This window comes from Mesocricetus auratus, unplaced genomic scaffold (assembly GCF_017639785.1).
Source record: "Mesocricetus auratus isolate SY011 unplaced genomic scaffold, BCM_Maur_2.0 Super-Scaffold_100020, whole genome shotgun sequence".
Lineage (NCBI taxonomy): Eukaryota > Metazoa > Chordata > Mammalia > Rodentia > Cricetidae > Mesocricetus > Mesocricetus auratus.
In genome coordinates this window covers 23,701,018-23,713,845 of record NW_024429201.1, presented here as the reverse complement: position 1 = coordinate 23,713,845, position 12,828 = coordinate 23,701,018, and the positions used below count along the sequence as shown (strand labels likewise).

The following is a 12,828-nucleotide window of genomic DNA, read 5'->3' as shown; positions in this document are numbered from 1 at the left end:
TGACATTTTCTCTAGAATATAATGCTAAGTGAGTTACTACTATAATATGAATATAACTTATAAAGGTCAAAAAGATGCTTATGTTTAAAATAATGCTATAAAGCTTATGAAATTTAATATAGCGATCTGGAAAGTAGAATCTAAGAAATGAACACAGAAACTAAACTACTTTGAATATATTTTCTTTATAACATGTAAATCGTTTTGGTTTTATAGCACAAAATCAAGCCTTTTAAAATGATCAGAAGTAAAATGAAACAAAGAACTCAAAGAAACATCAGACAGAACTTATTAAAATTTCTCAAAGACACAATGTTTTACCTGGATCTCCACAGGAAGATAGGACCCTGACATTTAATTATTCAAAATAATCGAGCTGTTTCCTATGGCCATATTGATCACAATGTTGGTCATTGACTTTCTGAGGCATGTCTTTCAGAAAAGAACAAATAATGACTTTGATGAAACTGATCAGAATGAGTGTGTCATGGTGAAATGGAGAAATGTTAGCTCAGTGGAACTGAAAAATGTCTTAGTTGTTAAACTTAAATAGAAAGTTAAAACCCATGATACATTTTTATCTTTAAAAATATTTATTTTCTGGCTATGCCCACCTGGAAAGTCCAAAACAAAGGCCAATTCACTAATAAATGTCAGCCTGCTGTCCAGATGATACCTCTAGCAAAAAGATCCAGGTTCCTGGAAGAAGTGACTGAGTCTAGATTACAAACAGGGAATGAACACCCTCAGCCTGAAACATCTTGTCAGGCCAAAGAACAAGAACACATTGAATGTCATCAGAGCAGGATGAAAAGGACACTGGCATCCATGTGGACAAAGACCAACTAAGCATCAGTGAGGACAGGAACTGCAGTTGACCTAGAACCACCTCATGCCTATAAACTAGCAAGTGTATACAAGATGGAATGTGCCACTGGTTATCTTGGAGGATAAGAAGGAAGCAATAATTTCCCTTTCCAACATTATCTGTACCTGAAGTACACCAAAGGTTAGTGAAGTGATGCTTCTCTTTGTGAAATCATCCCAGAAGTGCTATAGACAGAAGGGGGCACCTTGTAAACCTCAAGGATTTAATGGATAGATACAACAAGCAGCAATGGTTGTTCACATGCCAGAGAGCAGACAAGACATGATGTGCCTCCTCATGAAGGCAAACACTGCCTATAACACAAACTCTCCAAAAGGAAGGAAGGAAACTCGGATCTGATGAATCCTCTGAAGGTGACCATGATTACTCAGGGAACCCAGGGCCAGAAGAACGTGGCAAATGACACACAGGAATGTAATCTGGGAAGAGGTTGACTGTGGGAAACTCTGCTGGATGTGGGAAACTTAGCTGGATGAATGACCCAGTTCCTTCAAACAAATAAACTAAGGGGGGAAGAGGAAAGAGGGAGGGTAAAGTTGAAAAGATACTCAAGAAATGGGTCAACTAATTCCAATGGGTGGGTCTCATTCTAAAGAGCCAGCAAAACAAAAATGTTTAAAATTAAAACATTGATGAGGTGGTTAGGAACATCTAAACACTGTCTTGGTATTTAATAATATTAAGGTATCACTTTGCTTTGGCAAATAGAAGGATGGGTATATTTTTCAGAGTTACATGTTGAAAAGCTGACGTTAACAGGGTGCTTTAGTTTTAAAATAATCACGGAGCCGGGTGGGGGGAGGTGGGTGGATTCAATGCAAGTAGACTTGATTTTGAAGCTGTTGAAGCCAGCTGGTGTGGACATGGGTTGTCATTGTGCTCTTCTCTGTATATGTCTGGATTTTTCCATTATAAAATATAGATACATAGATAGATAGATAGATAGATAGATAGATAGATAGATAGATAGATAGATGACTGATTGATCAGCTTTCAAATTTGACTCCCATGGTCTTATTTCTCATAACACAGAGGACTATATTCTAAGCTAACAGCAGTACACGTATTAGTTATATTGTACACGCAGTGACACTGTGAGCTTAACAACCCTATCTTCCTTAGAGGAAGGGAGTGAAAGAAAGAGGAGTCAAGTCGGATAACTAAGTAGGTAGTATACAGGAGAGTGTGGTCTAATTCTCTGTGACTTCAGGCCCCAAGTGTCTGGTAGAAAACCAAGAATGCATTCATCACACACTAAGACGTAAAATGGTTCTCATAGAGAAGTGTTCGCAAAGGTGTTGGGGGTAGAGGGGATGAAGTAAAACAGGGAAGGGGGCTGTATCGCTCATGCCTTGGGTGGGAGCCCGAAAGCCCCTGCCGGTACTGATCAGCAGGAGGGGCGGCACTGTCGCCCTACATGGGCTATCACTGCCCCTTAGCAGACACCTCTGCTTACATCTCTTCCTTCCTCCCACATTCCAATCTCTTGCAATATCTCCCTGAGAATCTAGGAGGAACCAACCCAGCAAAGGCGTCGGGAAGACAGCATTTGGAGACACCCAGTCCTGACAATACAAAAAAGAATGGGGGAAAACAACACCAAGAAAAGAATAATCAACAAAATTGTGTTCTCTATTTCTTGTCAAGTAACAATACCAAACTGTAATTGTTTGATTGATAATGAAGTTCTACTTTTTGACCTCTTTTTCCATGGAAGCAGCTACTTGTGTGCCCATTGAACACTATAAAGGTCCATATTGAGATGCATTATAATTGCAAAATGGATCCCAGATTTCAAAGGCTTAGTTCCAATTTTCTAAAAATGAATGGCAATTATCTCAATTTCTGTATTATATTGACATGATAATATCCTTAACATATCAGTCATATATATGTGCATATATATGCTTTTATCTTTTAAAATTTCTAGCTATAGAAAATTCAAAGCCTTCTACATGGGTTTCATTTGTGTCTGACATTACACATGCATGGGACAGTGCTTAGAGCGCCGATACAAGACGCTGGCAATCTGCAAACCATGTAACCTAAGGATATTCCCAGCTGGCAATGCCACCAGACCTCATGCTCAGCCTTAATAGGTTCTCTTGGACTCTGGCATATGCATCTGGCAGCCTTGAGCTCTTGGCTGAGAACATGAATCTTAATTCTGTTTCTGGACCCTGGGTGTTGCAGAGCCTGTGGTTGCACACTTGCCTGCTCCTTGGTGACATTGGTCATACTCCCCCAGGAGAGGAACTTCACTCTTCATTTCTTTAGTCTCTAACTCTTAACTCCTGCCAAACAACAATACACCCCCCTCTTCCTCAACTCCCACTCACACACACACACACACACACACACACACACACACACACACGGGGAAAAACAATGAAAGCTTCTAATGTCCAGAACTATGCTTGGCTCACTTCTGTGTCCCACCCCCACCTCAGCCATGCATCCACTCTTAGAGCCTATTTATAGGGACTGTACCTCTGTCACACTTGTACCAATACATTACTCAGAGTTTACAAGGATGAGTTATGCAGACCCTTTAGGTTCACAAAATCTGTGGTGGTCTGAATGAGAATGTCCCTTATAGGCTCATATAGTTGAATACTTAGTCCCCCAGTTGGTGGTGCTGTTTGAAAAAATTAGGAGGTGTGGCCTTGCTGGAGGAACTACATCACTGAAAGGCTGGCTTTGAGAGTTTGAAGACTCACACCATTTCCAGCCCACGCTCTTTGCTTTGTTTGTACCATAGGAGGTAGGAGCTCTTGCCACCATGCCTGCTGCTACCTGTAATGTTTCGCCATCATGATGAACTCTTACTCCTCTGGAACCGTAAGTCAAAATAACCCATTTCTACTAAAAGTTAATTCGGTCATAGTATTTTTATCCCAGCGATACAAATGTAACTAATACAAGCAGTGATGGGTTTCAAGCTAGGACAGTGAAAACAATTCCATCACCCCAGGCTGCCCTTTTAGTACCACAAAAATACATTACAGGAAAGGTACTACAATAGGAGTCTAGTTGCAGAAGTTTGAAGCAGGAGGCTCACCATGAGTTCAAGCCTATCCTAGGCTACATATTCAATTAAAGGCTATCCTGAAGACTTTGTCTTAAAACAAAAACAAAACAGAAAAAAATAAGATTTTATGATGTTTGGAGTCTTGAGACAGCAGAGGATGGCCAGGGTGGTCACCAAGATATTATGTGCACCTCTGATATGGTCACTAAATCCTCATCTATTGGGAAGGCATTAGAACTAAAGAAGAAAATATAACCAACTTAGCTGGGACTATTGATTAATAAAATGCTCTAAACAAAAAATGGGCAACTTGGCAGCAATAAGTCTAATCACTACAATGCTTTAACACACAATATGTTGTGTTAAACCCATAAGGATTCAAAATTATACTAACCAAGCAAACAAATAAACACTCAAAAAGTCCTCCTCATCTTAGAAGAGAGCTGCAGAACCAACTCATTATTAGGGAAACTGTACATATTGGGCTTTTCACGTCTTCTCTATAGAAACTGTATCCCAGGGAAACTGAATAGTGTGTGAAAGGAGGCTGCTCTTTGTGGAATTACTCCAGCTGATAAATGAAGATGAAATGATAGAGCAGGAACATTATCATCTTCCAAACCCTACCAGCTAGTACATCCATGCCGTGGTCACCTGTGAGGATTGGCATCCAAGAAGAGGCCACCATTGTGTGCTTCCTGATGAGAGGATGCAACATCATGGGAAATGTGTTTAATGCATCTACGAAACAACTCCTGAACCTAGGGCTTGCGGAACATTGCGGAAGAGAGGTTGGAAAGATCTAAGAGCCAGAGGATCAGGGAGTTTGATGTGATATTGTGCCTCCCAGTAACATCAGAAGATACACCCACGAAGTCTCACTAACATGACTACCAAAACATGTGCTGAACAGGACAGCAATACTCATGCCAGTGTGAAGCGAGGACATTCAATGAAGACTCCACCCTACACAAAGAATATAAGCAACTAAGGAAAGCTGAGAGTGAGAGAAAGAGTCTTCCCCATAGAACATCACACCAATTGGTTATCCAGTACCAACTGGTCAGGCCTGAAAACATACACACAAATAACATTATACAGACTGGGGGAATTATGCTTAGAAATATATGTGTGTGGATACATATATGCATTGACAATTAATGGCAAATGAGGTTATACATTTTGAAAGGGAGCAAAGAGAGGTATATGGTATGGATTGGAGAGAGAACATTGAAGGGAGAAATGATTATCTTAAGAAAATAAAATGTGTGTTTATGCAACTTCCTTGTACGAAACAGAGCATAGTCAATCCGACTGTCATTTCCTAGCAAATACAGAAAGAAACGCACTAGATGCCCCTCTAGTGTGCATGCAACAAGTAAAACATAGGCTGAGACAAAGTCTATAGGACAAAGACCTCAGTCCCTCAACAAATGGGTCACAGAGTTGAGAAAAGAGAGAAATGAAGGGAACAGATGAGCGACCAGTCATTTGCAATCAGTAGACTTTATGTGGACAGGGACGCTCATGAAAAGCAAGATGATTAGAAGTGTCTAAACTGAGGAGCCATGAAATCATTAGTACATCATGACTTTGAGATTTGTGAAAGGTTCTTATGGCCTTATACATACTAAGGTGATGGGAGCAGATTCAGAGGCCCACCCCCAAACATAGGGAACCCCACAGAAGAGGCAGGTGGGGGAGGAGTTGTGGGATCCAGAGGTGTCAAGGACACCAGAAGAATACAGTCCACAGAATCAACTAAGCAGGGCTCATAGGGACTCACAGAGCCTGCACGGGTCTGCACTAGGTCCCCTGCATACACGTTATGGTTGTCTAGCTTGGGGTTATTGTGGGACTCCTAACAGTGGAGAGTGGGGTGGCTCTGACTCTTTTGCCTGGGCTTGGGACTCTTTTCCTCCTACTGGGTTGCCTTGCCCAGCCTTGATATGAAGGTATGTACCTAGTCTTATTGCATCTTGTTACACTGTGTTAGGTTGATATCCCTGCTCTTTCCTGAAGGGAGGATCTGGGGGGAGAGGAGAGATAGGGGGATCTGGGAGAGGATACAGCCATTGGGATATATTGTATGAGAGAAGAATAAATAAAAAGAAAACAAATACATATTGAAATATTTTTGGAAGTGGCAGAGAAAATACGGAACTTAGGCAGACCTCTATCTGCCAGTAAAACAACACAATGAATAGAGGACAGTATGACAGACCCCACTCTAGACTCCTGGCTGTGCTGGACCTGGGCTTGATCAAGCCATCTGAACACATGCCTCAGTGTCCCTCCTAGCTCTGTGAATTAGTAACACCACCGAGCCCAGCACACTGGAGGATCAAGTCCCACGATTCCTCCTTGTAGTTATTCCCAGAAGAACTCCTAAAGGCTCTCACCTGCATCACCCTCTAATGAAAGTCACTTCTCCCAAAGACAGGCACAGAAAAACAAGTCCTAATTCAACTTTATGTTTCCCTCACAGCAGCATCGTTTCAACGCTACAGATGTATCCCAAGCACACCACAGGTTAAGTACCCTTTTGTGCTGACCTAGAAACCTAAATGCTACATATGACATTGCTTCTGTGTGGAAATCCACTCCTGAGATCAGCAATGGGCCTTCGAAGCTGTTTGAGATTTGTTTGCTTATAAACCACGCAGAAAAGGAAAGGTTGCCTTTTACACCAGTCTGAAACACGTCCTGATTGCTCGTCAGGATTTCAAGTTCTCACTTTGATACACAGATGTTCTAGCCTTTGGAAGCACCTCTTCTTCCCTTCATGAAGACTCTGGACAAGCAGGAGGGAGCATCCTGTGGCGTTCCTTCCAGTGCCCTTCAGGAGGACAGGCTAAACAGACCATAGACCCTGTCCTCACCAGTTCATCCAGTAATATGAAGGCTTGTGTTAGATTCGCAAATCTCAAGTTTTTGTGGTCCTCGTGAGTCAGACCACTTTAGAGAAAGGCACTGGGCTCCATATGGCTCTGAGCTATCATCCCAAGCACAGGACAACCTCTGTGAAGCCAATGGGTAAGGAGGGCCTGCAATTGGATTTGCAGACCCCACTTCACAGCTTGGAAGGAGAGAGCCAGAAACCACATGCAAGCGTGTTCACCTAAGCTTTCTCTCCCTACCATAGCAGGTGGTGTGTGTATGTATGTATGTGTGTGTGCATGTATTGTACATTCATGTGTGTGTGCTTGTGAGTGTGTGCATGTGTGTGAATGTGTCTGTGAGTGCATTGTGTGTGCATGTGTGCATATATGTGTGCATGTGTGTGCATGAGCATGTGTGTGAAGGCGCGTGTATGTGTGTGTGCGCATGTGTGTGCACACACATGTGTGTGGATGCAAGCACCCATGTATGTATCTCCATCCAAACATGCTCATGGAACTTGGTTCTATCTTTATTATCATTCTTCTGAGAATCACCCTCCACTGGTTATATATGAAGACTTCTAGTTTTAACTGAGGCTCAGCTCAGATTGCAATTAGTGACTTTTGCTTACCTCAGAGTCACCCAACGTCTTAGGCAAGACTGTCTCTCACATGATCAAAAGATCACTAGCAGGTGAGATCAGGGCTGCCAGGTCATTGGCTTTTATAACACTGCTTCTCTTTTCTGCTGGCTGTGGCAGCACACACCTGCAATCCCAGCACTCTGGAAGGCTGAAGCAGGGAGATTCAGAACCTGGGGTCAGCCGGCACTACAATAGCAAGATCCAGCCCAGCCTTGGCTTCGTATAAAACCACGTCTCAAAAAATGCATAAGTAAACCAGCTTTTCTTTCCATTTGACTTTGTTCTGGGCTGAGGATCTCACAGCAGGAGCTTTGACAAAGTCACCATCTCTCCGTTCCTGATCATCGCATTTGTGTGGTTCTAGTACAAAAAAATTAGTTACTATATGCTATTCTGTATAATAGGTTGCTTGTAAGTCTCTTTTGTGTTCCTGTAACTTCTAGAATCCAGGGTCTTCTCTCAGCTCTGTGACTCACACAGACAACTGCACCCCTGTGGCTAGTTAATTTTCTCCTCCTGTCTGAAAGAAAACAGGTTTTGGACCTACAATACATATTCCCAAGTGTAGCATACATCACTCTAGATCACCAACAAAATAACATGCAGCCAGCAACACTTCTTTGAAGTCGTTCTAGAACGAGGCTTCCAGTTAGAAGTTGACACCAGAGAATCCTATGCTGGACCATCTCAAGACAGAAGCAAGGTGCTGGTCGTCACCCTCTGCTGTGTACAGACCTCAAGCCCCACTCCAGCATATGTTTTCACCCAGAAGGACTCTCCTGTGTCTTCCCTTTCGGAATTCCAGTTGAAGCAGACCAAATCCATCAGAGGTGGTGATTTTCAGTTCCTAGATAGTACGTCTCCATAAGTGCAGTTACTCTCCACTGGCCACGTCAATTTTCAAGAAAGTGTGGTTTTCATTTTCCAATAGAAAACAATACCATATTTTTAAAAATATCTACATAACCCAAATCCCAATTTTAATATCATTTTGGTTACCAAGATAATGATGCCAACCAAAAGAATATGAGCACTGATGCATGGTAGAGCGAGTCACTGTGATAAATGAAAAATTTTGTGTGTTGATTACATGAATTCTGCATGTCTTGCACATCCTCCACTAACACCAAAACAGCACTTCAGGCCAAGCAGATAGAAAAGGTGACTGTACATGTATCTAAAGAAAAACTCTATTCTTGGGGCCCCTTGCTTCCCTGCCTGCCTTCTATGGCCCCTCTGCTCTGCTACAGATAGCTGCACCCCAGCCCAACCACCACAGGCCTTGTCCACAGGTTCCATGCCATCACACCCCAGGGGTAGAATCAGTAAAGACACGTGCTTGGGGTTGAGTTCAATCTTTCCTTCTAAGTTCAACTCTTATCCTGGGCAGCGTATTCCATTTATAACAGCTTAATTTCAAACATTTTAAAAGATTTATTTTCTTATTTTATGTGTATGAGTGTTTTTGACTGCCTGTATAAGCACGACTAGAGTACCTGGTGCCTGAGGCAGCCGTAGGTATTGTGAGTTGACATATGGGTGCTGGGAACCAAACCTGGGTCCTCTGCAAAAGCAGGAAGAGCTCTTAACCATCAAGCCCTCGCCATAGGCCCCATTTTCCTCATTCTACCAATGGAAATACGGATTTGTAGTTTGGAGTGGATTAAGGGGGAACAATGTAGATGTCAGGATCAGAGAACTTCAGGGACTTAACAGCTAATGTCTTTATAGCCACATTATTTGCCTTGTAAAAATCTACAATATTGCCTTGGAAACAAGACACAACTCAAAATAGTCCTCCTTCTTTCACTGATGGATTAGCTGAGAGTAAAATAACTCCTGATTTTTGTCACAGCAATCACCAGTTTCTCAAAGCATGCTGTGAGAAGAATAGTAGCATCCCACAATGGGAGTTATTTTTCTGTGGGTCACCCCTAAGGAAGCAGGAACAGAGAGATGAATGGTAACCAGGGAAGTCAGAAAATCCTAAATCAATGGAGGGAGAGGAAACAGAGGAGGGCCCATCCATTGCCAATGTTCAAGTAAGAAAAGCAGACTAGACTTCAAGTCCTCGAGCTGCAACATTGTCTGTTAGACCTGATACCCACCAAGGCTCCCATGGTAATATAAAAGCAACCCCCCCCCCTGCCCGCATCTAAAACAAACTCCAGAGGGCTGGGGATGGGGGTCCATGGAAGAGCATTTGATTAGTATGTAAGAGTCTTGGGTTCAATCTCAAGCTCCCCCAAATAAGAACTAATAAAGACCCCAACAGCCATCTTAATATTTTAAAACAGTCAAAATGTACACATTCTTGATTAAAAGCATCATCTTACAAACACATATTTAAAAGTCACCTTTGTCACTTTTGGGGAGTGAGGAAAGGAGCCTACAGAGTATAGGAAAGTAGAAAGTGGGGCAGGGGCAGGTGAAGCTGAAGGCCTTACAGGAGGCCACTACATAAAGTGGCCAGGCTGGGTCTGCAGTTCCTGATGAGGCAGTGTTGTGATTTCTCCACCCACACTGAGCTCTGAGGGAGGAGGGCAGAGCAGCCAGAGGCAGCAGGGACAGCGAAGATGAAACGGAAGAGGAGTGGGTGTACAGCACTCAGAGGTCTCCAGCCAGGGACACCAGAGAGATTTTAGTACCAGCCACTAAGCCGGAAATACAAGCAATGAATCTGGCACACATAAAAGCCACTTCCTTTTGAGACAAGCTTTCCGCACTGTCCACCACACTTTGAGTTTCTGTCTACAGTGCTGGTGAGCAGCTGTCCTCACTTTCCAGTGCCTTTGGGATATGTTCAGAACTTACTTCTCTAGTCCCACCCCAACCTGCCCTGTGCCCAGCACTCCCCACCCAATATATTCCTATCCTCTCTGGTTGCAGATGTGTTACAGACTGGAGATCCCAAAGATGTAGGTCAATTGAAGCTATTTGCCCACTTGTCTCTCTGTGTGTCTGTCTCTGTGTCTTTGTCTCTGTCTCTATGTGTGCACGTGTGCACGCACACAAGCGTGTTCATGCCCAGCTAACACTGACCATCCATCCACTGGTTGCATCTCTCACATGCCTCCTTCAGGTCACAGCTCCTGGGAGCATCTATAGACTTGATTCCTTGGATTTCCATAACCACTCCCACACCACGATCCTTCCACAGTGGTAGTGGTTCTCTCCTTTTCAAGTTTGAGGGTCCTGTAGCCCCATTTGTGGACTTCTTTTCCTTCTGCCAACAACTTAGAAGTAGCTCCTTTATGACACGATTATCTCATGTGAGTTCTTCTTGCTGCCCAGACAATGTTGAATCAGGGAGCAAGGGACTGGCTTGTCTTGCCTCATTCAAGAGAAGCGGTTGCCTGTAGCCTCTGGCTAGCTGCAGCAACTCCTGTGGCTGTGAGCTCTTCATGCCAACAGAGATCCCCACAAAAGCAGGCAAGTAAATACTTGTATTCCTCCATCAGAAACCTCAGCTTGGCCAGGGGTCATCATCTCTGTGAAGACCCCAAATTCTAAGCTGTACTTACCCATCTGACCCAATGTTCTCACCCATTCCTCTCCAGCTGACTTTCCAGCTTGAGACTCTGTATTCTCAAGTGGTCTGTGGGACTTACTTTCTCCTTGCTATTTAGATCCCTGGTCCATTACCAGAGCTGGTGTCATAGAATCTGCCCTGTCCTAACCTGTATGTCCTGTGCTGTCCCATTAGAGACCCATCAGGTAGTCATCAAGGGGACATGTCAGTAGAAACTGTCTCACCACTAAACGCACGTGTCACTTTCTGATTTGAAGTCTTTTTGTTGTTGTTGTTTTGGTTTGGTTTTGTGAGACAGTTTCTCTGTGTAGCCCTGGATGCCCTGAAACTCACTCTGTAGACCAGGCTGGCTTTCAACTCAGAGATCCACCTGCCTCTGCCTCCTGAGTGCTGGAAATAAGGGTGAGTGCCACCCCCACTAGCCTCTGATTTGAAGTCTTACTGGAAGGTGTTAAAAAGAATTATCTAGTTGTCTTTAAAAATTAATGTAACTGTAGTACAAAGCAGGAAAAGTAATGTGAATGGGATTACTTGGTCTGGAAGCATAGATCCCTGACAGAGCTTGCCTCACATGCAAGACATTCCCAGCACTGGAGAAGAAGAGGAAAGCAACTGCTATCTCTAATTTTGTGTGTTGGGAGCGAGGCAAATTTTGATAAGATACATAACAGCAGAAAGTAACTTGAGCTTGACTAATATAAATAATAGGACTCACCATCTATCTCTATGCTCTATTTTGAAATAAAAACAAAAACAAGTAGACAACAACAAAACTATAAAAGGAGTAGCAAGAAGTCCAAGAATGAAAAATTGACTATGTAGGTGTTCTACCTGATACCCAACCCCATTTCAGCATCTTCCCTGACCTTGCAAATGCCCATCATGTGAGGTATGGTCCCTCCAAGTCAGAGGCAGCTGAAGGGACTGTGATGGGAAGGCAAATATCAGGATCCATGCAAACCCAAGATGATCCTGCAAGGAACTGAACCTCAAGAAACCTGAGTGGGCTTTATGGTCTAGTATTTTCCCCCACTTAGACTTTCCCAGACACCTGTGAAGACCCAGACCCTGACTCCATAAATGGAGAGAGCTGTATGCACAGCAATAGGACAGTACATTTTGCTATAAGTGTCCACACATAATCTATCTGGGCTACCAAACAACTTAATTCATTTAAAGCATGGGATCTCCAAGTGTTGCCCCAAGATCAGCAATAAGACATCTCTTTAAACAAAAAACACCTGAAACTTCAGGTTATCAGGTTCCTCTCCCAAGACCTAATAAATCAGACACCTCAGGGTGAGGCCCAGGCCAACTGTGCACTTTAACAAGCTCTCCAAGTGACTGATTTGGGAATCATGACTAGAAAGACAAGAACTACTATAAAAAGTAGCTCTACTCCCTTCTCCCTAAAAAAGTCTCATTATTTACAATAAGAGCACATAAACATTTATTTTCCTTTAAGTAAAGTCAACTTAACATTGTCCTCACTGTCTCTAGAATGCCAGAGAACAATGCTGTGGAAGTCATCGATAACAGGTTTAAACACATCCTCTTTAGAAGAGATTTAGCCTCCTATGTAGGCTTTGTTCTCTAATATTATGGATGGGTCTCTGAATCCCCAGCATCTATAGTAGAGGTTAGTGTTGGGGAAGTCCTGTGTATATGTCAATAAAGCACTGTTGGCCAATAGGAAAGCAAGATAGGTGGGACTAGGAGTCCTGGAGGACTCTGGGTAGGAGAAACACAGGAAGTCGAGATGTAACTGCCATGGGGTAGGAAGCCCGGAAATTTCTCCAGTAAGGGAAATACTTAGATTAACAATTATGGGGTAAATACTTAAGTCAGAG

The 12,828-nt window shown here is 43.1% G+C and overlaps 1 protein-coding gene across 11 annotated transcripts in view; it reads right to left on the bottom strand.

Moving 5' to 3' along the window:
* The window catches only part of Pde8b (phosphodiesterase 8B), a 227,815-nt gene that overhangs the window by 183,102 nt on the left and 31,885 nt on the right, over positions 1-12,828 (bottom strand). The gene's annotated exons all lie outside the window — the stretch shown is intronic.